The sequence below is a fragment of the Erpetoichthys calabaricus genome, chromosome 1 (genome assembly GCF_900747795.2).
Source record: "Erpetoichthys calabaricus chromosome 1, fErpCal1.3, whole genome shotgun sequence".
In the NCBI taxonomy this organism is placed as follows: domain Eukaryota; kingdom Metazoa; phylum Chordata; class Cladistia; order Polypteriformes; family Polypteridae; genus Erpetoichthys; species Erpetoichthys calabaricus.
The window spans coordinates 293,552,997-293,580,042 of record NC_041394.2 but is presented as its reverse complement, the minus strand read 5'-3'; the positions used below and the strand labels follow the sequence as shown (position 1 = coordinate 293,580,042).

Here is a 27,046-nt window from a genome sequence, read left to right as displayed (position 1 = left end):
ACAATAGGCTGAATCAGTCAGAACGTGCTATCCTTATTTGGACAGCAGAAATAATGTGTTCCATAGTTATTGTAAATCACCATATGACAAATCTTTTTTTTTTAAATGAATAGCATGTTTCTTCACAAATATGTGTTTAATTAGAAATCTGGTGGCCACACCATTGAACTGATATTTCTGTCTTGTTGAATTTAGTTTAATTGAGTTTCATCTTACTTAGTGCTCTACACTGTAGAAAGGCTTAAAATATTACATTAAGTTTACAAATCCAAAAGTCCCGATGTAATTAATCATATATATATATATATATATATATATATATATATATATATACACACACACAGTGGAACCTCTATATACGAGTTTAATTCGTTCCAGAACTGAGCTTGTATAGCGAATTTCTCGTATCTAGAACAAACTTCCCCATTGAAAATAATGGAAATCCAGTTAATCCGTTCTGCACCCCAAATATATTAACATAAAAATCAATTTTCCTAACAAATAACACTGATAAATTATATATACTGTAGTCTACCTTTAATAAATAACACTGGTAAATAATATAACTGATTATTAAAAGAATCAAAACAGGTGTCCAAAGTGCAGTAGAGCATTCAATAAATCTTTAAATAAATAATCCTTAAAACAGTTGTGAAGTGGAGGTTTAAAATACACAAGAATAACAATCCTTTAACACGAGGTTAAACGTCAAAAGGATGCCGTCTTTAAAAAACAGATGACAATCCCCGGTGCTTCTTCTCTGTTAGCGTCTCACCTGCGGGCTCTGCAACAGGCGAGACACTCTTAATGCAGCTGACCTTCTCTACACCGTCCTGCTTCAGCTGTTTGGCTCGCCTGTTCAGCTACACGCGAGCCTGCCTGCCTGCCTGCCTTCTCTCTCTCTCTCTCTCTCTCTCTCTCTCTCTCTTTTCTTTTACTTTTTCTCCCCCTTAACTGGCTCGCGCTTCTCTATATATGCGGGGAGGACATGGCAGCTGCAGCCCATCAGCCACAGGAACAATCATGGATGTGGGCAGTTTCCCACCTGTGCACTTAAGTGAGAAACGCAGACACCGCAGATCGCGGCTCGCAACTGCTACCACGCCCCCTTGCTAAGCCGCGAGCTATACCCACAGCCTGGCTCGTGGCTCGTTACGCGAACCAATGCTCGTATTTAGAGCTGAATTTTTCGCTCATACTTTCCTCGTATTTTGAATTTCTCGTATACAGAGGTGCTCGTATCTCGAGGTTCCACTGTATATATATTGTGATAAATGGTCTGCAGCTCAATCTGGCCAGGACATCCCTGAACTGAAAGAATGGAAGAAGGCAGAGTTTTCAGGACACTTCCTCCCCCAGAACGCTAGGTGGCATCTCCCCTGGACGGTAGCTGTACCCTGGATTCCCTCAAGGCATTCTGGGACATGGAGTCCATTTCCTCAGCCCTGTTGGGTACCATGGGTGCCGCCAGGGGGAGCTCATAAAGGACCTGGGGACCCCTACTTTCCCTACAACCCTGAAGTACTTCGGAGTCAGGAGGACGGAAGCCCATAGTACTTCTGGGCTGCTTAAGAACTGATGAGGTGTCATTTGACCCAGAAGAAGAGGAGAAGTACTTCCAAGTCAAGGAATATAAAGGACTGGTCGAGACCCAGCAGAGAGAGAGCCAGAGTGGGGAGGGAGTGTGACGGAGTTGCTGGGAGGAGAGGATTGTATTATTGTGGTTATTGATTATTTGGTTATTGTGAATTGTGCCGATTGTGGTACTTTGTGCACTTTATTTAAGAAAATGATTAAAAATCTGCTTGGTGCTTTTAAATGTGTGTCTTGAACATCTGTCTGTTGGGTTTCACGGGGCAACAGTGACCCCTAGCTTCCACTATATATATATATATATATAGATATATGGCCTGCAGTTTATCCCGGCCAATACCCCCACATCTCTAGATGGAGCTCTCCCTGCAACATGGAGGGGCCCCGAAATTCCAGCAGGGCATCATGGACGTTGGAGTTTTTCTTCACAGCCCTGCTGGATGCAGTGGGAGCCGCCAGGGGACGCTGCAGGGAGGAACAAGAATTTATATTTTCCATATAGCCCAGAAGTACTCCCTAGTCATGGGGATGGAAGAAACGAAGTACTTCCGGGCTGAAGAAAAGAAGGAGTTTTCATCTGACCCAGAAGTGGACTGTTAAAGGACTGTGGGAGATCCCAGCAGAGAGCCGAGTTGGTAGGGTGTAGAACGGAGCTGCTGGGAGTGGAGGATTAGGAATTGTGTATTATTGATTATTGATTTATTGAGTATTGTGGAGTGGAGGTGCTTAGTGCACATTGTTATAAGAATAAACATAATTATTGGACCTGGTGTCTCGACGTGTTGTCTGAGGGTTCAAGGGGTCGATAGCGCCCCCTATCTACCACTATATACATATATATATATATATATATATATATATATATATATATATATATATATATATATATATATACACACACACATATATACTCAAATCCGTTTAAATAAATACACCAAAAAAAATCTTCGTCTAAAATGCAACAGAAACTCTACATTTATTTGCTTATTAGACACTTTTATCCAAAGCAACTTACAAAAGAGGTAAACATAATCGAGTAACATTAGGCTAGGCCCTGTTTGTTCAGGAACTGTAATAGGTAACAAAATCTGATTGCCACAAGTGAAAAGATGCAATAACTCATACATTTACAATCATAGATTACATTCATTAAAGCAATTAAACTTAAACAAATTTACCAAGAATATAAAGTATTGCAGAGCCAAGTGTTTGTTCCCCCTTAATTCTGCAGATGGGTTTTCATTCGCTTCTTAAATACATTGAGGGAGTCAGCAGTACAGATGGAGGTGGGCAGCCCATTCCACCAACTAGGAACTGCACAGGAAAAGAGTCTGGATTGAGACTCGATGCCTCAGAGAAGTAGCATCAACAGACAATGTTTCCTGGCAGACCTGAGTGGGCAAGAAGGAGCATAGCACTTTACCAGTGTCCCCATATACTCAGATGCTCACCTACTAACTACTCTGTAAACAAGGATCAGGTATATGAACTTAATGTGCGCTGCTACAGGGAGCCAATGTAGCAACTTAAAGAAAGGAATGACACATGCCCATCTCAGCTGGTTAAATAAAGATGGCTGCTACATTTTGGATCATCAGCAGCGGCTTGATAGCACATGCAGGTTCTCCTGCTAGAAGTGACTTGCAGTAGTACAAACATGACAAAACCAAAGCTTGGGCCAGACGGTGTGCTGCATACTCTGTCTGATAAAGTCTGATCTTTTGGATGTTCTACAGTGTTAACCTGCATGAACGAGAAAAATTAGAAATGTGGTCAGAAAAAGATAGCTGCTTATTCATTACCACCCCAACATTGTGTACTGATTTGGCAGGTATTATCAACATTGAGCCAAGATGTACAGAAATGGAGAGATGAGCAAGAAGCTCATTTTTGCCAGGTTGAGTGATAGATGGTGGTCCTACACCCTGGTTGAGACATCTGTAAGATATGCAGAGACTCTAGCTGATACTATATTGTCCTCTGGAGGGAACGACAGGTACAGCTGTGTATCATCAGCATAGCACTGATAAGAGAGCCTATGGGATTGGATGATGGAGGCTAACTAGGTGGTGTACAGAGAGAAGAGTAAAGGACCCAGCACCAACCCTTGGGGTACACCTGAACATGACTGGTGTACCTTTGACAACTCCCCTTGCCAGGACATACTGTAGGATTTGCCCAAGATGTTGGACTCAAACCATCTGAGAGCAGTCCCAGTGATGTCAAGGTCAGAGAGGGTGGCAAGAAGGATGTTGTTGTTGTTGACCGTGTCAAAGGCATAATCAGAACTGAAGACATGTTGATAGCTCTAGATACCAACTGTAGCTGTAGCTGGTTGACCACAGTCAGTAGAGCTGTCTCAGTCAAGTGGGTTCCTCTTGAAGCTGGATTGGTTGGTATTGAGAAATTCATTCTGTACAAGGAAAGTAGATACAGTGTCTGGTTAGAAACAGCACATTCAAGTCTTTTGGAAAGAAAGGAAAGGAGAGAGACAGGCCTGTAGTTGTTAACTTGGGATGGATTGAGTGTTGGTTTTTTGAGAAGTGGGGTTGTCAGATCGTGTTTTAAGATGTTAGGGGATGTTAATGAGCTGAGTGAGGTGTTAATGATGTGTGTAATTGCAGGAATGAGAGAGGGGGAGATGGCCTGAAGGGGATGTGAGGGAATAGGATCAAGTGGACAGGTAGTGGGGTGATTAGAGAGGAGGTTGAAAACATCAGTGGCAGACAGTGGAGAGAATGTGGAGAATGGTGGGTGTTGCTTTGAAGGAAACATAATGGGTGGCAGTGAGGGTGAGAACTGACTGCTAATGACAACCATCCTATCCTGGAAAAAGGTGGCAAAGCCATCAGCAGACAATGAGGTTGAGAAAGGAGGAGGAGGGAGGGTTAATCAGGGAAGTGAAAGCAGAGAACAGAGAGCTTGTGTTGGAGGTGCTGTTAATTCTAGTCTGGTAGAACCTTATGTTAGCATTGATGGTGGTAGAAGAAAAGGATGAAAGAAAGGACTGATACTTAGGTCTGTCTGATCTTTGGACTTCCTTCATTTCCTTTTTTCTGTCCTGAGCTAGTTTCTAGCCCCCATGTTCCCTTGTGCAATGCAGCTTGACAATCTAAAAACTCAAACAGATCTGTTTCCTTTATTAGTTAAGTGTATATAGATACTAGGGGGCTCACCCCCTGCTCACTTCACTTGCCAACCCCCCTCCGGCCTGTGCTACGTGCCAGCCGCTTCACGTCTCTGCCGCTCGTGTTGTGAAGAGGGGGGCTGAACGCACCCCAAACAGACGCGGTCGCTCCTCCAAAACCCCCTCTTAAACGGTGATACAATGGGAAACAAATATACTGTAGTTTTTTTTTTTTTTACCTCTTCATTGCTTCATCAGCTGCTGGCTTGTTGCTGCTGCCATGCCGCGGTGATCTGCATCTCGCATGGCGCTTCAAACATTTTAAAGCCTGTACAGCAGCTGTCCTAGTCTTTGTCTTTTATTTCTGGCCCCGGCATGGTTAAATCTCTTGGCACAAAGTCTTGTCTCATATGACGTGAGTTCTTGATATTTTTTAGTTTATAATTTAAAAACGGAATAAGAATTTGAAAATCTACATTACACAAAAGTTTGATAAATTCTGAAAAGAATTATACCAAACATTCAGTATATATGTAGGTTTTAAAATAAGCCTGATTTAAAACGTGACATAAAATCTTTGCACAAAATCATTACATGTGTATGCTTAGGATTTTATATATAGAGAGTAGATATATTAGCTAGAAAGCATTTCATTTATACCAATCAGCATACAGATAAATGGTATATTCTAGTAACATCCCTCTGTCATTAAATAAAATCAAAAGGTCCCATAATAGTTACTCATTAAAAGTCTGGAGAATGATCAGATTCACAGAAATAATTCTTCTTATGTGTAAACTGTTAGGAGAACAAAATCTTTCATCTGTATTTATAAATGTCTTGGTACAAATGAATTAGGATGTCCTAGTTTAAAAGGCATGCAGTGTCAAATACATTTTTCTCTCACAAGGCCAAATAGCCACCTTCTCCTTCTTGGACACCCAAAATTAGATTATGTTATGTTCAAATCCATAACTGTAGATGGTCTAGTGCTGTGTCCGACACCTCTGAGCAATCGTAAAGAGATGCACCAGATATCAACATTTGAATTGTAATACTTGACAACGACAACAGAAAGTGGCAATATTGTGTACTTTGCTCAGAAATCCAAGGAAACATTTCAATGTTTTCTGTACATATGACATTAAACTCAAACTTGACCTTTAACTAGATCAGCAATGATGTCCTGACATCCTGTGACTTTTCAACTATTTCTGCATCACAGGGCCCAATGTTTGTCTTGATAACACCCTGCCACACATATTATTATACCACAATTATCAACCTGCATAGTTCAAACCATAGTGGATGGCTGTATGAATCCCATCAACATGAATGAGCAAGACCTGGATTAAAACTACCAGATGATTTTTATTCAATGTATGTGTTTCTGAACTCCCTGAAACCAAACCTTCTTGTTGTATGCTAACATGAGTGGACTTCAGTTGGATCATGGGCTGCTGTAAGAAGCAGAAATGTTGTGTTTAGATTTGTCATTTTTGATATCTTTGCTGTAGTTAGTCTGCATGAGATGCCAACTTCCTTCAGCTGCATTTTCAATAATCAGTTTACCAATTTCTGAGTAGAGTACAGTACTGCTTTTGACTGGAGAATGGGTGAGTTTTTGAATGTATTACTTAAAGCTCAAAGAACTTAAATATTTAGTCTCTCTCAGAATGCTGCACAAAAATAACTCAATGGTGCCTGTCTACCTGCTTTAATAGCTTTGTGATGTCGCATGAAAAGTATGGGTGAATCTAAGGTAGTAACACTTTAGACAATTTAAACTTAAAGTGACAATGTAGTTTACAAAGTAAATACAATTAAAAAAAATTAGAAAACAAGAATTAGATTGAAGTAACATACACAATAATTCACATTCAAGATAAAACACTGACACTCTGACCAGACCAAGATATGAAGTTGTCATCAGTATATATAAAAGCCAACTCGGTATACAGTACATACGTCAGACATATGTCAGACAAACAGCACAGAATGGTGATAATTGTGTATCTTCTTTAGTAAAAGTAACACAATTATTTATGATGCTAGTAGATATAAAATAATGTTTAAATCTCTAATACCTATAAGTACTGTATAAAAAATAGCACAACCAACTGGTGTGCTAGGCAAAGGGCCTGAGATAATTCTTTAATGTCTGCTGTACCTTGACCAAGCACACAGTTGCTGTGATTTATTGACCAGTAGAAAAGTTCTTGTCACCTTGAAAGTGAATGTGTTATCTTAGGCCTTTAATTTATGTCTATAAGCACCACATAAATAACAAGTGTACACTCATGCCCTTATAATGAGGACGAGACGCACACCACTGAAGAGTCACTTTCAAATGGCTCAAAGCTTTTACAAAGTGTAATAGAACTGTTCTCCATTTTGGCCATCAGAGGGGGTGATCATGTTTAGCAAATTATGATTTTAACAAACCTTTGAGTTTTCTGTGCCTAGGTTGGAGTGATTTACTCGAGTGAGCAGATGATGAGCGGCTTTGAGTTTAACTACAGCTTATTTTTTGATTATTCCTCCTTCTGTACCCTCATTTTGTATTAGAGGCTATTCCTGCTGCAATGGGTGAAAAGTTGATTACATTCTAGGGTGGGGCGCCACTGCATTAGTGAGCACACTCACTTATCCCTGGTCCGTATACTGTTCCCAGATCATCAATTAAGCATATCTTAGATTTGTGGAAGCAGAATTTAAAAAAAAAAATCCCACAAAAATGTAAGATAAGCATGCAGACTCCACATAGACAGTGACTCAGCCAAATTCAGTTGTTCCCTTTGGAGGCGGCATACTTAGGACCACTGCATTACAGCTCCAGAAACAAAGTTGTAGTGCGGCCCATTCATTGCACATAATGCGTGGTTTTTCTTCCAGTTCACATATTTTCCTCCCACATTTCTGTTGATAAAATTGTTATGTTAACTGGCATCTCTAAATTGGGACATTCAATCCATGGAGCCTATGAGTCTAATAGAAGAAAATGTGAAAATTCTGCACATTTCTATTCTCGCCTTTTTAGTGTCATAATTATTGCTGAATGAACTCTTGTTCTCCCTCCATTCCCTAGCCTAGACCAACACAATGAAAGTGGCATACTTTGAAATTTAAGTCTTAAAATAATTCAGGTCTACCTATGAAACTGGTTTAAGGGCTACAAATGGTGTTTACAGAGATATTTATCAAAAAGCAGTATTTAATTTTCAAACTCTCTACACGTTTCCAAGAAGGATAAGTTGGCTTTATGCTCTGTATAAAGAGATGTTACATTTTGAAATCCTGGAAATCTTTTTCAGTGATTCAGTGTTTGCCCAATGGGTATACTTAGACAGTATAAGTTATTTCTCTCTCTCTTTATTTATTTTGCACTCCATCTTTTTATATAGTAGTTGTGGATGTTTACCTGTTTTCTTTTTTTTCCCTCTGCTCCTTGAATGTGTAAAGGAAATGGGCAGTTAATCATTTATAATCTAATGAGGTAAGAAGACAGGTGACATTTGGTGCCTTATAAAGGATATTGTGCTTTGCTAAAGGATTTTTCTAGATCAATCACTCAATCCATCTTTTTTTCTTGAAGTGTCTCTCGTAGTGAGCACTATCACACATCGCTTAACAAAGCAATTCACATTACTGTACAAGGTGAAGCGACTCATTTGATGAACACAATAACTGAGGAGAGACAGTTAAATCAAGAAGGCGGTATATCAAAGAAGCAGAGGAAAGCAATCATTTGTCAAGAGCTTTAAGAAATCTAGTTCAAAATGCAATGGAAAAAGGTGGCTGATAGGAGTGCCATTGGGAGGCCAGTGAAGAGTGAAAAGTGTGGTATCACAATTATCCAGTTGGGGATTTCATTAAAATTAATTTACATAGCATACAGGAACCCTCCTGTCTAGGTATGGTTCACAGCTTGCCTCTAATTGTGCCTAGGTATGCTCCTCGTCCTGTGGCCCTCAATTACTATAGATTAAGCAGATGCAATAATAAATGATAAGACACACCTTATACAGAAAGCATATCTGCCAAGTGTTTTAAAAATCAGCTAGTCTATAAAAAAAAAGTACTTTTTACGTGCAAGATTGTAAAATATGTCTTACAACAGAGCGTTTCATAGATACATGTTAAGAATGATTAATAAAGTCATAAATAGGTCATTCATCTCATGGGGATATTGAAGGAATCAATCAAGCATACAAATAGATAGAAACATAAGACCATAGTCTAATTAACATTAATATATTAAAATTATAGAAAACACGTATGTAACGTCAAACTCATGTTCTTCTCTCAATATCCAAATGCATTGATGCACACACTTACCTTCACAGACTGATAGGACATAAGTAGAATTTTTTTCTGGCCACACCAATGGATCCAAGCTACCTCTGGCAAAATGGAAGCCTTTGGTCCTTTATTTAGGTGCAAGAGGCAAGGAGCACTCCAAAGCGCAGAGGTCAGACCGACTCGAATGGAGACTGGCGCGTGAGTGAGGAGGGCCCTGCCCGGCTCCCCACTCCTGATGTCATGCTTCCCTCTCCCCTTGACGGCCTCTGTCTCAGTTTAGCATGAATGTATCACTCCTGCGAACGAACTATGATTCTTAGCGCGATGAGAGAAGTCACACAATCAACCGAAATGTTGAAACAAATTATAGAAAAAAACCCGATTTAAATTCGCTAAGTAGTTCTCTCGTTTTCTAGTTAAGAGGAGGTAAGGTACACTCCCCAAGGCTGGTACATGAGTGAAGAGGGCTCCTGCCCACCTCCCCTTCAGCCCTCTCCATCTCCCTCGGATTTGCGCAAATAAATCGGAACCGCAAGCAAACTATGATATTTAGCACTATGAGAGAAGTCGCAAAATCAACCGGAATATTCAAGCAAATTATAGAATAAAAACCTGATCTAAATCTGTTAAGTAGTTCTCTCATGAAAAGCGGACAGACAGACGGATGTTGGATTTTATATATATAGAGATAGTTACATGTCAACTTCCTAATCATCCGGCAAATGGCATCTTCAGTAAACGTTCTGAGAGTCAATTGGATGATAGCATACATACAAGACCGTAAGATTGTTACAGTCTGCTTTATATATGAGAATAAACTAGTTGAGGACTGAAAACAAAATTTACATTTTGTTGTGGTACACTTTAAATAAATGCTTAATGACTGAAAAGACCCTGACAACATTCACAGTATAGGCGTATAGAATATTAGAATGCATTGGCACTGAAATAATTAAATAAGGATATGATGTAAGAGCCATAGAAACCAAAATGAAAAGATGAAATGATATTTACCCGTACAGTATACTGAACGACATCCAATACCTGAGAACTGCAGTGCATACCAGAATGGTGGTGAAAATTTTGTACTTTGGAGATATTTATAGGTAACAGCTTAAATCCCAGAATTCAATTACCCTGTAAGGACTACGAGAGTTGAGTTTAGAAATCCAATATGATTTGCGCAATTAAGTATTGAAATCCTGTCCTCTTGGAAGAGGGCACACAATTTCTAAACTTGAGTACCTTAAGTTAATTATTACATGCTGTTCCATCTGTAAAGTGCCATGCAACTGAATGTTGGGTATTGCAGGACCAAATTTTCATCTTATGCTCTAACTTTAAAATTAATGTATCATTATTTTATTTTCTCACCTGCATTTTTTTTCATGAATTTTGCTGTTTTGGTCAAGTCAAGGGACTGGAAGACCCAGGAATAAATATTGGGGTGCCACCCACTTAATCAAATCATCGAAAACAAGGGAAATATGGCTGCTAAGGGCATAAGGATAACACGAAAATTCAAAATGAAAACGAAAGCCATTATCCTTGGTATTTGGCTGCCTTTACATCACCCAGTAAGAGCTCCATCTAGTGGTGTGTTCTGTTAAACAAAAGAACACCTACTTCCTGTGGCTGTGGGATTTATAGGTTGAGAACTGGAAGGGGTGGAGTCCATTGCCCTCACTGTGCATCGTCTTTGTGCTGTGGAGAAAATAGAAGAGGAGAAGATTAGCGCCAACATCCCCTTTTGACCTGGAGTAGTACTACAGCCGATGGGCCTAGAGAGTGGTCCACAGATGAGCCATGACACCATTTTGTGCTTTTGGATGCTTTAAATTGTCACAATGTGACACACATGACACCATAGCATTGTTACATAGTAATGAAATTTTGATGTACTGGCAGTGGCCAAGATATATTCAAAGTAACAATTAAAATAGTTTTTCAGGATAATGCAAATCCTTCATAAAACATTTTCTTACCACCAGAGACTCACAGACACAACAGCATGCACTTCTGCACAATGTGGCATTTAATATGAAGGACGCAGGGGTTCTTGTACTGTATATGTCCAGTGGTGGATAGCTACTGCAGCTGTCAATTCAACCAAATATATTTTGCTTATAGTAATTCCATGTAGTCCTCTCGCTCTCTTTAACTTTATAGAAAACCCCAGTGCTGTTTATCAAAGAAAGCGGGATGCTTTCAATCAGCACTCACACAGTGAGAAACAAGACTGACTTGCATTGACATGCCGGGTCTGTTATTCCAGCTGCCCATTTAATTGCAAGTGTGAACATCAGCAAGAGTTTTGGGCCACCTTGTCTGTTTATGTTTTCTCTGAGGAGTCTCAGATAACGGCCGCAAGCCTGTAGTTAGCACAATGTGCTCTGAAATCAACGATAGCGTTTTCTTGTGGACTGGTTAATGCTACAACATGTTTTTTCTGCATTATTAAAACTGATAATCAATGTGAGGTTTGAGCAGGTGTGGTTATGTGATGGGGTAAACCTATTGGTAAAGAATGCATGACTACAGCAATATAATAATGCTGTCAGAAGATTGAACAGAAAGCAAAAAGCAAAATGGACAAAAATGTTCAGAAAGAATGAGTAATAAACTAAAAAAATTAGAAAAGAAGCAAAAAGCTTGAAAAATAAAGAGACAAATAAGGGACATGGACATCTTAAAAGTGTTAAATAGCAGCAAGAAGTCTTTTTGAATACAGTCAAAGCTGATAATCAAGTAATAAAAAAACAAGGCGAGTGACTGAATAATTTAATATATAATTATATTGAAGCATTAATAAGTTTAGATAATTAAACTAATTCTAACCGGTTTAGATTTGTAAACTTCAAATCAACTTCATATGAAGAAGTTACCACAACCTGATGATAGAATTACCAGAATCAAGTAATAAAGAAAGAGAGGAGAGTGGCTGAATGATGTAATATATAATTATATTGAAGCATTAATAAGTTTAGATAATTAAACTAATTCTAATCAGTTTAGATTTGTAAACTTCAAATCAACTTCATATGAAGAATTTACCACAACCTGATGATAGAATTACCAGTTCCAGGTATCAATGCACTTGTACATTACTACTCAACAGTACTAAGACATAGTGGAAGCGTTTTTAATATAAATTTACTTTCATAATGCAACTCATCTTTGAGAATATGGTCCACAGTGGCATCCTCATCAGCATAAAATTTTGTGTTTTCTGTATTATGTAAATTATAATTTTCCTGTTGTGACCTTAGCATATTTTATTTGCATAAATCATTTTCAGGGGGGTACGTGTCAAACCCATAAATTCATTTTCCAATTATAGTTACAGTATAAATATAAGACAAACAAAAAATCTAAGAGAGGTTTTTGTGCAGCGAGACTGTTCTTTTAAGGCTGGGAAGCACCATTCCATGATGTATTAGATTTTTCTCACAATTGGTAGACAGTAAGAGTGATATTATTCTTAACATATTTGAGTTATAGGAGAAGAGGATACAGTCACAGCAGGGTCTGAAGTGTCTAAAGAAACCTGTCTCACTAATAACAAAGCATGACAAGTCTATGATCAACCTCATTTAGTAGTCTGAAAGTCTGCAATAAATGGACTTCTTGTGGGTGGGTAAATGCAATTAAAGATTTAGAGCTCTCATGGTTTTCTTTCTTTTTCTGCCATCTTATTTCAGATTAATTTCTAATGGTGCTGTACTTTTGAGAACATAAAACACTTCTTGTTTAAACATAAACACCTTTATTGAGTGCAAATGATAAATGTGTTATTTGTTACTGTTTTCTAACAAAGTACAATACTTGTGGATAATTTACTAAATATTGTACCCAGTGTGCTCATCATTTGTCAAACAATCACTAAGTACAGGCAATTCTTATTTTACTAATGTTTTCTCTCTGAATTCATAAATGTCTTAGTTGCTACAATAAATAATAGAGAAATACTATATGAGTAGGAAGATGTGCTACAATTAATATAAAGGATAATATCAATTGAATTGCGAGGACCAATGTAGTTAGAAATTATATACGATATTAATCCTTAACATGTTTTGAAAATCATTGCATACACTGGAAATTGCTAAACACTGGGAGTTGGTAGGTGGTGGCTGACTTGATTTGATATAACCCTTTAATGAATTTATTTGTAAATAAATATATTTTAATTATTTAAAAAAATGGATACTATTAAACACGACGTGTATAGATAAATAGAATGACGTGCATAGAATTAACATTGTGAAGATGAATATCCTCCCTTCTGTTTCTATTTCAAAATATCCCCAAATACATTCACAAATCTTTTTTTAAGAAATTAGATTCAACCATAACCTCATTTATTTGGAATTTGAAAAATTCACACATTCAAAAGGCGACCCTACAGCAACCTAACTCAGAAGGTGGCATGGCTCTACCTAATTTTTAGTTTAATTGCTGAACGTCAAACATACAAGCTGTAAAAAGGTGTACATTGACACAAATAAATCAACACACACTAGCTTGGTCTGAAATAGAAATGAAATCCTGCAGTAATTCTTTATGTTCCTTGCTTTGTGCATCAGTAAATACAAGGTATCGTCAATATACTAACAACCCAAATGTCCTTCATTCACTCAGAATATGGAACCAATGTAGGAAGCACTTCAAGTTAGAGAATATTTCATCTGTGGCACCGCTACATGATAACCACCTTTTTCCACCCTCTCAAACTTTTTAATGTTTGGAAAATGTATGGGATTAAATCATTTACAGAATTGTATATAACTAATGTCTTTGCATCCTATGGATAATTACACTCCAAATTTAATCTCCCATCAACACAATTGTTCCACTATCTCCAAATTAGAAACTTTGCTAAACGGAATCTGCCCAGTTTTCCTCATCTTCCACCTATTTCTAGTTCCAGAAGAGATACTGATCAGTCTTTTGGACTCAGACAGCATTTCTATAATATATAAAACCATTTTAAAGTCCCTTCCATTTAAAGATCCCAGAGTACAGTGGGAAAAGGATCTATTACTCAACATTTCAGAAACAGAGTGGAAGGCAGCCATGCACAGAATCCACTCGAGCTCCATATGTGCAAAACATTCAGTTATTCAACATAAATCTTTTATTGAGCACATCTGTCTTATTTGAAATTGTCCAAAATGTTTCCAGGGCAAGATCCAACCTGCAAATGTTGCAATCGAGCCCCAGCCTCACTAGGCCACATGTTTTGGGTGTGTTCCAAATTAACATTACTCTGGACAAAAATTTATAAAAGCCTTTCTGACAGCCTTGGTGTCACAATCCCTCCTAATCCACTAACAGCTGTGTCTGGTGTCCTTCCAGATGGGCTTAAAGTGGAGAAGGACAAACAAACTGTAAATGCCTTTAGTACATTATCGGCACAAAGACTTATCTTGCTCAATTGGAAGAATCCTAACCCACCTCTTTTAAGTCACTGGGTAACTGATATTATATACTATTTGAAATTGAAAAAAATCTAATTGTAACTTAAAGGATCCATTCAAAACTTATGCTGCATATAGTACATTAGTACAGTGCTGTGCAAAAGTCTTATGCATATGAAAAAATTTGGAAAGTAATGATGTGTTTATAAATAATAAAAAATATGTCAAAATACTGTAGAGTGGTAAACAGTAAAAAAAAAGTAAATCAAACCAATACTTGGTGTAACTTCCTCTTTTCTTTAGAAGTGCATCCATTCTTTTAGGTGTACTGTTATAAAGTTTCATAAGAAAGATGGCTGGTAGTTTATTTCAAGCACCTTGGACAACTTGCCCCAGCTCTTCTGCACAGTTTAGCCATCTCACTTGCTTCAGTCTCTCCAGGTAATCCAATGATGTCGAAATCGGGGCTCTGTGGAAGCCCTACTGTTTGATGTAGGACTCCTTGTACATTTTCTTTAATTAACCGAAGATAAAAGCCTGTTTGAAAATACGTCTGTTACAAGTTTTTCTTTGTAAACTCAGCAGGAAACTTCAGAGCAGCATCTCATGCACACACAGAGGAGTTGAGTGTGGGAGGTAATCTAGTGCAGATTAACTGTCACCATGCAGGACCCAGAAACTTTATAACTAGCTGATTGGCCAGAATTGTCCTAAGGACATTTTAAAGTGCATCCTGAATAAATAATGTATCTGTGTTAATTCTTTAAATATGTTTTGTGCAAGCTAATGTGGATTTATGTTCTGTTTTGTTTCTTATTGTCCATTGCCTGTAGACACTTGCATATATCCATCTTTTATTATACTTATGTGATGAGTAAATGTTATTGAGTGTTTGCAGCAAGTTTTTCAGTTATTTGTCTGTCTCAAAGTCTGAACCACAAAAAGAGAAAGTGAAAGTTGAATTATGTGGATTTTCAACAATTAATGAACTTTTCTTATAAAGTCTTTTTATAGTTTTGGTATCTTGGCTGGAAGGTGAAACAGAGATCTCATATCCCATACCACAACATTCTTGTTCAGGTCTACATTTAATAAAAATATCCTGCTGACTCTAGGGATCTGCAAGTCCCCCATGCTTAATATCATCTGCAAACTTAACCTGCTTGCTGGTTACATTTTTATCACGACTGTTATTATAAAATAAAAAGAGCAGTGGCCCCTGGGAGACACCACATTTACACCTATTGCTCTCACCATAACCCTGTGCTTCCTGTGTACACATCTACACACTGCACCTTGATTTTCCATTTTTAATTAAAACAAAAGTCTCTCTTGAGATACGTTTCTGAAACATGAAAGAGCAGAGAAGTTAACAACATCGGAAAGGAAAGAAAGTCTGCTTGGCATAACCATATATAAAATATATGTGTAACTAATTAGTAATAGTTAATTACTGCAGTAAATAATTATTTATTTTTTCATTCATTCTCCTAACCCTGTAAATCTAAATCAGGTTTGTGGTGTTAGATATGGTTTTAGTTTTTCAGTTCCATTTTTGAACACAGCATTTCTTTTTCCTCCCCGTCTCTTTCATCTTCAGTCTAACTTTAATTGTCCATTTTCTAAAAGCTTATTCATTCTGAGATCCCAAGATACTAGACTGTTGCAAGGCATTTTCATGGATACTCACTCATATTAGTCCATTTTAGACTTTTCAATTGTCCTAAAAGCATTTCTTTTAATCGTAACAGGAAAAGACATTTCCCAGAAGATGGGATTAATATGCAAACTCTGTACATTAGGCACAAAGGCAATAATTAAAATTCCACAAAAGGTAGGTGCCTCTTCACCTAATAGCAACAGACCAGTGGTACTTGCGCCTCACATCATGAAGACCTTTGAGAGACTGGTCCTGGACTATACGAGTCTTCTTGTGGTAGACCACGTGTATCCACTGCAGTTTGCCTATCGGACAAAGATTGGAGTCGAGGACGCAATAAACTCTCTGCTCCACAAGGCTTATTCTCACCTGGACAAAGCTGGCAGCACTGTGAGGATTACGTTTTTTGATTTTCCAGTGCTTCAGTACCATCCAACCATCATTACTAAGGGATAAATTCAGATATATGCAGGTGGATGAGCCTGTGGTGTCCTGAATAATGGACTATCTGTCGGGCAGACCACAGTTTATGAGACTCAAGGACTGTGTTTCTGATTTGGATGTGCGCAACACTGGAACAGCACAAGGAAAAGTGCTGTCACCTTTTCTCTTCAACCTGTACACCTCAGACAATAAATATAAAAGCAGGTCATGTCACTTGCAGAAATTCTCAGGTGACTCTGCACTTATGGGGTGTATTGCTAAGGGGGAGACAGAGTATAGGAGTCAGTTAGAGAACTGTCTGTATTTTAACATCAGCAAAACCAAGGAACTGGTCATTGATTGTCACTGCACCTCTATGTTTGGTCACTGTTCAGGGAGTGGATGAAGAGGTGCTCCACTCTTACAAATACTTGGGGGTCCACATTAATGACTGGTTGGACTGGTCTTGAAACACAGAAGAACTATATAAGAAAGGGCAGAACTGGCTCTTCTTCCTTAGGAGACTGCGTTCCTTTAATGTGGGAAGTAATATCATCATGGTGTTGTGTCCGGACGCAGCAGCTTTGCACTCTCCTTGATGTTTATTTTGTTATGTAACACTTCCTTTAATTCTGCTATGGAACACTAGTGCAAATTGTTCATACATTCATTGTTTAATACTGGAAAAAGCTGTGAACATATTTTTCGCAATTCTTTTAACTTGAGTAGTATCCTGACGGAGATATCCTGAATACCAGAATCCTTTTGGATTCCCACCTGAAGAAGTGTTGTCAGAAAAGGAAGCAGAAGCAGGGACAGTGTGCAGATGTACAGGCCTAGCTATGTACTCCACACAAATCATGGCTACCAAGCATCATTCTATCAAATGTCTGGTCACTTACCAACAAACTGGACGTATTTAGGCTGTGGCGCAATACACAATGATCTATAAGGCACTGCAGTGTGCTGATTTTTACAGAGACGTGGCTCAATGGAGGTATGGAGCTAGCAGAGTGGTCAATGTATCAAGCCAAAAGAACAGTGAACTCTGGTAAGAACAATGGCCGACGATTATGTCTATGTAAGTAATGACTGGTGCACAAGCCACACTGCTATAGGGAGTTACTGCTCCCCAGATTTGGAATTCTCAATGCTCAAGTGCAGGCCATTTTATCTACCGAGGGGATTTTCTGTTGTTATCATTATAGCAATGTACATTCCATCTCAATCTAATGCTAAGCTAGTGCTGGCACAGCTGCACTTTTCTATCAGTAAACAACAGGATGCTCACCCAGATGCAACCTGCATTATTGCTGGGGACTTTAACCAGACAGATCTTCAACTGTGCTCCAGAAATTTTACCAACATGTGCAGTGCCCCACCAGGGGATCAGACACCCTGGATAAATTATATACAAATGTAAATGACTTCTACAAAGCCCTAATTACTCTACCCCTTAGACACTGAGCATTTTTCATTTTTTTTGATGCCTGCATACAGATGTCTTATCCGCAGAAGCAAAGCTGTCACAAAGACAATAAAAATGTGGCCTGAGCAAGCCATATCGCCACTCCAGGACTGTTTTTGATGCACACAGTGGTAACTGTTTGCTCAGCAGGCTGTGCGGGGCACAAAGATAGACCTGTAGGAAAACACAACCACTGTTCTTTTCTACATCTGTAGCTCTGTGGATATGGTGAGGAAGATTTTTTCAAATATGAAACCATGGATGAACGAAGAGGTGAAACAACTTTTAAAAGCACATCACCAGGCATTTAAATCTGTGGATCCCATAACCTACATTGTTGCCAGGTCAAACCTGAAAAAGGTTTAAAAAAGGCCACAGACATCTACAGGAAATGTGTGGAAGATCACTTTTACAGTAGATACCAGGGTCACTTGGAAAACATTACAGATATTACTGACTACAAAGGCAGCCCTTTCTCTCTCCACAGTGATATCACATTGGCCAATGATCTCAACACATTCCCCACTTTGAATCTAGCAACACTATTCCACCTGGAAAGATTATAGCCACAGAGGACGCCAAGTCTCCCACCTTCAGACTGAGCATGTATAATGTATGCCGCACGCTGTAGAGGGTCAGTCCACGTAAACCTCCTGGACAGAGCAGAGTTTCAGGATGGGTGCTTAGAAACCGTGCTGAGCAGCTTGCTGAGGTATTTACAAATGTCTTTAATCTCTCCTTGGTGTTAGAAATGGTCCCTTGCATGCCTTAAGTCAGTCATTATTGTGCCAGTGCCAAAGGAAACCAACATCAGTAACATGAATGACTATTGTCCAATTGCTTTGACACCTATAATAATAAAGTGCTTAGAAAGACTGCTTCTCTCTTACATTAAAGCCAACATCCCCACCTCCATGGACTCCAATTTGCTTACAGAGTTAATAGATCTACAGAGGATGTCATCTGTGTAGCTCTGCACACAGCCCTGACTCATCTGGATGGACAGAACACATACGTGAGGATGCTATTTGTAGACTATAGCTCTGCTTGCAGTGCTATTGTCCCCCCCCTGCTCATCTATAAACTGCACCAGTCGGGCCTCAACATACCACTATGTAATTGGATCCTCAGTTTCCTGTTGGAGCACCATCAGGTGGTATGGGTGGGCCCCCGTTTCACCTCCACTATAACCCTGAACAAGGGTGCACTGCAAGGCTGTTTACTGAACCCTATCCTCTATTCCCTCTTCACTGACGATTGTATATCTGCATATACTGCCAATTCCATCATAAAATCTGCAGATGGCACAACAGTGATTGGGCTAATTTCCAATAATGACGAATCTGCCTACAGACTAAAGGTGAAAAATCTGGTTAGATGGTGCTCAGTGAACAAGCTTTCCCTCAATACAGGGAAGACCAGGAGCTTATTATCTTATTAAGAAGATCACACGATGAGGATCATGCTCCAGTTTTCATCAATGGGGACAGTGTGGAGTGTGTATCAAGCTTTAGGTTCCTATGGATATACATCACCAGGGACCTTGCATGGACAGCTAACACCACGGCACTGCTGAAGAAGGCACAACAATGGCTGTGTTTCTTAAGAATGTTGAAAAAAGCTACCCACCCTTGACATATGCTGCTAACCTACTAACACTGCACTACTGAGAGTATTTTAACCCATTGTATCTGTGTGGTATCTCAGCTGTATAACTGCTGATCGGAAAGCTCTACAGTAGGTTGTGTTGAGAACGCAGAAGATTGTCAGGGTGCAGCTTCCAGCGATTGAGGACATCTATAGTACACTCTGCCTCAGGAAAGCCACCAGCATCTGCATGGATCCCACTCACCCATGCCATAGTATGTTTGAACTTTTCTCATCTGGTAAATGCTACAGAAACCTTAAGGCTCAGAGGCCGTTTCATCCCAAGAGCTATAAACACACTCAGTCATTCCATTAAGTACTCCCGGTGGAGCACTTTGCACTATATATGTACATTGTACTTATGTTTTCTTATTGTATATTTTTATTGTTTGATTGTGCTATTTTTGTTATTTTATGGGAAGATTATTGTTTTGTGGAGGAGCTGCACATTGAATCTCATTGTATGACAATAAAGGAATTCAATTCAATTCACATCTTCTACAACTCTGTGATGGCTAGTGTGATTTTTTTTTTTTTTTTTTTTGCTGTGGTGTGCTGGGCTGGTAACATCACTACAAGAGAGGCCCACCAAATCAACAAGCTATCTGAAAGGGCAAACTCAGTTATAGGACACACTCTGGACCCCCTGGAGGTCCAGTGAATGAGAGTATTAAAGCAGAAGTGAGTGCCATTATGAATAATGCTGCACATCCTCTCTCTGACACACTAACACAGGACTTTCAGTCAACGGATCATTCAGCAGAAGTGTGCCAAGAAACGCTATTGGGGCTTCTTTATATCAACAGCAAAAAGAATGCATAATGCCTCACTGGGACTGTGACAGCCAAGTTAGAACTTTTCTTTCATTTTAATTTTCTAGCTTTGTAGTCATTCTAGTGTGTGCTCAGACCAATGTGTGTGTATCTATCTATCTATCTATCTATCTATCTATCTATCTATCTATCTATCTATCTATCTATCTATCTATCTATCTATCTATCTATCTGAACAACTGTCCAAGTGTCATACTGTACTTTATTTTGTAAAAGCTGAGAAGTATTTATATTCAGTTTTTGATTTTTGTAGGAGGAGTTTCAAAATTTACAGTGGCCAAGGATCAGTCTTCCGTGTGCCTGCTGTTTCATTTTATAACTATGACATCTAAGTGATGAAGACTGTGCAGCCATGTAGTTTGCACTGCAACCATAAAGGCTGAATAAAATGTAATGTTATTTTTATATTAGTTTTTATATTAGTTTCACGTAATAAGAAAAAGAGAAATCTGAATTCTCTGGTCATATCGTGTAATGATACACCGTCATTATAGAGAAACATGATGGAGCAGTGGGAAGTATTCCAGCCATATGAATCCATTGTCCTGGGTTTGAATTCTGTGTCTGATCTTTTGGCATTTGAAATTTGCAAGTTTTCCCTGTGTGTGTGTGTGTGTTCTCCTCCAGGTATTCAGATTTCCCTCTGACATTCTTTAAGACATTCCTGTTAGATTGATTGCTGATTCAAAATGTGCCACTGTGTGAGAATGCGTGTGTGGCAGTGGGTGTTTCCTGCCTGTGGAGTGTAATTGTATATTACTGTATGTTACACTATTATTGTATAGAGTGTATTTTACTAAGAAAGGCAATAACATTTTTGGAGGTATACTATAACTGTCTTGTCTAAAAATCTAAAGTCTGGGCTTCTTCTAAAACCTGAGAATGAAGTTTTTATGTGCTTGATGAAATTCTGAACAGCAAATCAAAGATGTTCCACTGTTTTCAAAGATTTTTATAATATAAAATCTTTGTTTAATTCCAGGAAAATCCTGTCACATTTTTTACATTAGTGTTCAGTATTATAACATTTAACTACTTGTAATTGGAGTTTCTCTGAAATTCCACTACAGAGTGATGAGCACAAAGGAGATAACCAATGAATGTGTGCCCTGTGATCACAGATGAATTTAGAAATTAACTGCTTAAGAGAAGAGCTCCTCCTGCAGTCTGTCAGCGCTTAATTATGGGAGAAAGGGCGTCTTTTGTTCACATCTGTCATGGGAGGAGGTAACCGACCAGCTAGCAGGGAAAAGCAGAAGAGCGCACCTCTGTGAACAGCTGTTCACTGTTACTTCCGTTTCCCTTCCTGACTGTTTATTGATTAATTCATTTCTTCTTGAGTAGTGAGCAGGAGTAGCAGGAGGCTCTGTCAGATATGTTTTTAGCACCCTAACAGACACACTGTAGGAAATGCATTGATTTTGTACTGTGTGCTTGTGAAAAGACTCCAAACTTGATTTGTTGAAGGATGTACAGATGAGCTGAACTTTGACATAAGCTCTTCCAAAGGGACATAACCTCACTCACTCAGAATCATCATCATTATACAAGAAGGGCCAGTGCAGGCTGTACTTCCTAAACAGACTTGGGTCCTTTGATGTATGCAGTAAGCTGCTGGAAATGTTCTACGAGTCCATAGTAGCCAGTGTATTGTTCTACGCTGCAGTTTCCTTGGGAAGTAGCATGAGCTCAAAAGATGCACAATGCCTGAACAAACTTATCAGGAAAGCCAGCTCCATCAATGAGCTCACCCTGGACACACTTGTATGGAAAACAGGATGATGGTAGAATTGGATGCCATCATGAAAAATCTCCTCCATCCCCTGCAGGAGGCACTCTGTTGGGGGAATTTTAGCTGCAGGATCATTCCATCATGGTGTGCTAAGAAGTGCTGATGGAGGTTCTGCCCATTACTATCAGGTGTTTCAGTGCTTGTTCCCAATGTCTCATACTAAATGCTGCTACTGTTTAAGTTCATTTTGCAATTTCTGCACAATATACATTTGTGTATTGATTTATTGACAGTATTATTTTTCCTGTAAGTTTGTATCTTTGTTTTTATGTTTCTGCTGCTGTTAATATCCCCATAGAATTAATGAAGTTTATCTAATCTCATTTAAAACAGAAGGCACCTCAGGCTAAGAACATTCCTTCGAGACCTTGGACATGGTGATGCTACATAATGTATCTGCACCCACTGACTTGTTGTAAGCTTTGGGTGTCATGGCATTTGTAGACCTTACTTAGTCATACCCCTTTTCCTACTGACTATGTCTTTTGTTTATAAGCAATATTTCTTGTGGCTCATGTGTATCTATAACCTTTCATATATTTAAACATGCCATATTAAAAGAAATTTCACAACTTTTGTGGTACTGTTTCCAGCCAGATTGTTTCTATGTTGTCTTGTTTATGATATTTTGGCTAGTAACAAATTGTCTCACATTGTCCATTCACCATGACATAGAAGCTAGCATGGCAACTCGGTTTGAGTGGTGTGAAATCCCAGCCTGCTCAATGCCTGTGTGGAGTTTCTATCTTCTACCTGTCTGTGTCAGTTGTCTTCTATAGTTCTGCTTTTCTCAAACATCTTAAAGGATTTTAGATTAATGGATGTCTTTAATTTTGCCCATACTATTTTTGAGGTAGTGAGCTGTTAATTACATGGCACTCCATGAATCCCAGGACCCCTAAGGGAATAAGATTTAGAAAATAGGTGGAAAAAAACTCTAAATATGAAGTAATCATATTAACCCCATGTATTGTTCAGAGTCTTACTGTTCTGTTGTCTTTAAAAAACTTTCTTTTGCTGAAAGTTATTTTGTTAACTGTGACCACTTTGTAAAGAAGTTCCTTATTAAAGATATATACAGTACAGTATTTGATATCTACAAGATATGCATTGCTGCATATCAAGTCAAGTCAAGTTGGGGAGCATGCACTGGTACAGTGTGTTGCTGCACCCACTACATGTCGAAACAGCTCAGGATCCTGGTTGGCAACCCCCCAGGCAGACACGCGGTCCAGTCCTACCCTCTGGAAATGACCCTCTATCTGCCACAGCCAGGTGTTATGTGGGCGACCCCTTGGCCTCGTCCAGCCACTTGAGTCCCCAACAATGAGGATCTTATGAGCCGGATCACCCTCGGGGAAACACGCCACATGGCCGTAGTGCCGTAACTGACGCTCTCTCACAATGCAGGTAATGTGCCTCATTCGGGAGTCCATGAGTAACTGCTCATTTGACACAAAGTCAAACCAACGGTACCCAAGGATTTTCTGGAGAGACACAGTACCAAAGGAGTCCAGCCTTCATCTGAGGTCACTGGATAGCGTCCATGTCTCACAGCCATATAGTAAGACAGGAAGCACCAGGATTCTAAAGACTTGGACCTTCGTCCCTTTGCATACATATCAGGAGCACCACACACCCCTTTCCAGCGACCTCATGACCCCCCCATGCTCTTCCAATTCGTCTACTGACTTCACAGGAAGAGTCACCAGAGACATGAATGTCATTGCCAAAGTAAGTAAACCTCTCGACAAGGTCAACACTCTCTCCGCAAACAGACACACTGCTGATGGCTGTGCCCAAGAGGTCATTAAAGGCCTGGATCTTGGTTTTTATCCAGGACACTCGCAAGCCCAGATACTCAGACTCGTCACTCAGTATCTCGAGCGCCCCGATCAGAGCCTCCATTGACTCAGTGAAGATCACAGCATCTTCAGCAAAGTCAAGATCTGTGAATCTTTCTTCATCAACAGATGTCCCACCTGCTCTGGACCCCACAACCTTGCCCAACACCCAGTCCATACAAGCATTGAACAGAGTAGGAGTAAGAACACACCCCTGACGAACCCCAGAATCAACTGGGAAAAACGCAAAGGTCCTGCCTCCACTCTGCACAGCACTCACAGTACCAGTGTACAGGCCGGCCATGATATCCAGCAACCTCGAGGGGATCCTGCGAACCCTCAGGATGTCCCACAGGGCAGCTTGATCAACTGAGTCGAGCGCTTTGCGAAAATTGACAAAGGCTGCAAAGAAACTCTGCCGATATTCACGTTTGTGCTCTATGAGAACCCTCAGTGCCAGGATGCGGTCGATGGTAGACTTCTTAGGCGTAAAACCAAACTGTTCCGGTCGCTGGTAGGTGAGCAAATGATCACGGATCTTATTGAGGATGACCCTAGCAAGGACCTTACCCGGCATCAAGAGCAGTGTTATCCCCCTGTAGTTGTTGCAATCCAGGCAATCACCCTTCCCGTTCCAGATAGGGATGACAAGTCCCGTTTTCCAGTCAGTTGGGATGATGCCAGTCTCCCAAATGGAAGCAAAGATTGCTTGCAATGCCAGGAAGACAGCCTTACCACCAGCCTGGAGAAGTTCACCCCGGATACCACAGATTCCTATAGCCTTTCCCCCCCCTCAGCTGGTTCACCACCTGTGCAATCTCAGTGAGATTGGGTGGTTCACAGCTAATTGGAGGATCAGCCTCAAGGACTGTGGACCCAGAGATATCCAACGTCCTAGCCGGAGGATGAGCTTTGAACAACTGCTCAAAGTAGCCAGCCCAGCGGGTCACAACTGCAGTGTCATCTGTAAGGACCGTTCCATCAACTGCCCTGACTGCGACTCTCTGAGGAACAGATTCAGATGTTCAGATGCTTCGATTCTTCTCTAAGCAGGACGTGGGTCGCTAGACCACAGATGGTGTGTCACTTGCTCACAGATTCCTCTAACAAACGCCTCTCTATCTTCCCCCAGAGCCCTCAGAGCCGTCCTTCTAAGTTCCCAGTACAGACCAGAGTTGCCATTGAGCCGTGCAATGCAACTCCTCTCGATGATATCCAGGATGCCCTGTGAGATGAAACACCTCCTTCTGGGAACACCGGTAACACCAACACAACCCTCAGCAACCTTCAGGGTCTTGTCACGGAAGGTCTCCCACATCACATTAGGATTGGCAGTCGTACCCAAATCTGAAAGTTCCTCACACAAACTGCGTGCAAACGCATTAGAAACAACCTGGTCATTTCCTAGCAGGTGGTAACCTACTGGACCTAAGCTGGATCCTAAGAGTAGCAACAACAAGTCTATGGTCAGAATTCATAAACTGGGCACTTCTGTAGATCCTGCAGTTTTGCAAGAGCCTCCAGTGTCTGCCCATGAGGATGTGATCGATCTCCTTCACCGCACCACCAGTATTGGAGTACCAAGTCCAACGATGTGGTTCAGGGCGCTGGAACCAGGATCCAGCGATTCGCAGCCCCTGACCTTTTGCAAAGTCAAGGAACATGGAGCCACTTTCACCACGGTCACCAGACCCATGGGGACCGAGACAATCCTCATAGCCAGCCCTGTCAGTGCCAGTGGCTGCATTGAAGTCACCCATGACCAGAGGAGTGTCACGCCGTGGGCACCCATCAACCACAGAGTGAAGCTGCGAATAAAATGTCTCCCTCGCCGAGACATCACTCACCGCGGTCGGAGTATACACTGAGACAACAGACAAGGCACCCAGGGAGTGCTGTAATCTGAGTCCCATAATACGCTCGTTGAAAGGAGTGACATCGGACACCATCGGAAGAAACCAATCCGTTACAGCAACAGCTACTCCCTGAGTATGACAGCCATCAGACCGACCAGACCAATAAAAGGTGTATCCACCTTCAGAGATCTGGCCAGTCCCTGGTCCGCGCACCTCAGAGAGTGCCGCCACTGAAATGCGGAGTTTACGCAGCTCCTCCGACAGCAGAGGAAGATGATCATCTTGCCAGAGAGACAAGGCGTTCCATGCGCCCACCCGTATGGGCCACCTCAAATTGGGACCCGAGTGCTGCTATGCAGTAGGCGAGGCCTCAGCACCACACCAGTTCCGGTCCCCAACAGACCTGACCCTATTGGCTCTCCAACGGTTTCGACTGCTCCGGGGATGGGGCTCCCGAGGGCTTTCCCCCATTCCCTTCATGATGTGAGCAGCCTTCCTGTGGGCAGCTGCAGCAGAGCTACTCCCACGGAGAGCAAAAAGGGATCTTTTCTGTCATCTCAGAGCTTTGTGAAGTTTTTGTTATGGTGGCCAGAGTACTAATCCTGCCACCAACCCCCATGATTTCCCTGCAAGTTGGAGGACCGCTTGCAGGGCTGGATGCAGTTTAACATCATACCCAGGACAGACGCATATGAGAACTAATTTTTAATGTTTTGTTACATCTTCTAGTGAGTTTGTTTTTAAAGTGAAAAACTTGAAAGGTTGTGGTTCTGCATTAGATGCTAGAATGTTGTTAACAATGCCTTTGGCCATTTCATGTACTGCTAGTTAAATTATTCTGAATGAAGTGATCCATATATTTTTAAAGAGGTGGAGAGAAACACACTTGTTGGTGAAAGAGCCAGAAGTTTGTAAATGGAAGTGCTCCTCCTGCTTTTATTTCATTTTGCTTATGGTGCGGTAGTGATGATAAAATATTACAAGATAACATAATGTTCTCGGACATGCTTAACCCAATTCAGAGTCACAGGGAGACAGAGCCTATACCAGAAGCACCGAGTGAGAGGTGGGGCATTGTAGG

General features: G+C 40.3%; 1 protein-coding gene across 4 annotated transcripts in view; it reads left to right on the top strand.

The window, feature by feature from the left end:
- anks1b (ankyrin repeat and sterile alpha motif domain containing 1B) overlaps positions 1 to 27,046 on the top strand; it is a 1,280,504-nt gene that overhangs the window by 401,712 nt on the left and 851,746 nt on the right. The window lies entirely within an intron of this gene.